This window comes from Chrysochloris asiatica, unplaced genomic scaffold (genome assembly GCF_000296735.1).
Source record: "Chrysochloris asiatica unplaced genomic scaffold, ChrAsi1.0 scaffold00025, whole genome shotgun sequence".
Taxonomy (NCBI): Eukaryota; Metazoa; Chordata; class Mammalia; order Afrosoricida; family Chrysochloridae; genus Chrysochloris; species Chrysochloris asiatica.
The window spans coordinates 6,984,288-6,985,649 of record NW_006408543.1 but is presented as its reverse complement, the minus strand read 5'-3'; positions in this window follow the sequence as shown (position 1 = coordinate 6,985,649).

The window sequence follows — 1,362 nt, the reverse complement described above, 5'->3', positions numbered from 1 at the left end:
ACTGTGGATCAGACCATCAATTACTCATATGCAAATTCAAACTGAAGCTGAAGAAAATGAAAACAAGTCCACAAGAGCCAAAATATGACCTTGAATATGCTCCTGACTACTGCCCCCCAAAGAAGACCACTATCCATGAATCTGTTCTGCCTGTTTCTGAAGGGGTATGAAGTGATTAAATACAAGGGGATTTCCAAAAGTTCATGGAAAGTGGAATGAGCAGATAATGGAGTTTCCCCATGAACTTTTGGAAGCCCCCTCGTATTACTTCTGCAGGATTCATTCCTGTTGTTCACTCTTGTCACCTTACAGCAACTGTTTGCAACCAGAGGCAGTTTTGTGACCCAGAGGACGTTTGGCAATGTGTGGAGACAGGTTCTGTTGTCATAACTGGGCAAGTGCTACTGGCATGCAGTGGGCAGAGGCCAAGAATGTTGCTAAACATCCTACAATGTACGGGACCTGTAAAACCCAAACCACAAGCCCACAGGGCAGATCAGAACAGCCCCACAGAGTCTCTCACACGGCTTGGAGGCAGTTCATCCTGGCTTGACTCCCTGGCGGAGCACCTGTCTTCCCACCCCAGTTACAAGGAATTACTCTACTGTGTAACAAGACTCTATGCAATCCCCAGTCACCTGGAAAGCAGGTTCAAATGCAGATTTTGATTCAGTGCCACTGGGGGTCAAACTAAAATGAACTGGCTCCAAGTCCCGGTTTTCAATGCTTTGTGCTGTGTGGTCCTAGTGTGACACTGAAGAATAGGTACTGGATCACAAGTTCGGTTTGAACCTCAAGGTCAGCGGTTCAAACCCACCAGCCACATCCTGGAAACCCTATAGAGGGTCACTAGGAGTGGAACTGACTCGATGACATTTAACAACAATACTTTGGTGTAGTGCTTTAGGGTAAGTACCAGACTGCTAACCATAAGGTCAGTGGTTCAAACCTACCAGTCATCCCTTGGAAACCCTACAAGGGTCACTATATTCAGAAACAACTTGATGGCACTTAACAACAACAACACTAACAATCTTTATATTGGAGCCTTGGTGAGATGCTGGAGGATCAGCACTGATCCACTAACTACAACCATCAGCGGCACCCTGGAAACCATAAAAAGGGTCACTGTGATTCGGAGCTGACTGGACTGCACTTCACAACAACACAACTCTTTTTTTTGTTTTTGTTTTTTTAATTTAAGGTTTTTATTGTGGATTGAGTGAAAGTTTACAGGGCACATCATCAGTTTCACATTCAATAATTCATATAACTTGTTTCATTACATTGATTATAATCCCCTCCATATACCATCAGTTAAAAGTATTTCTCTTTATCCACTTCAGCTTTTTTTTTTAAAAA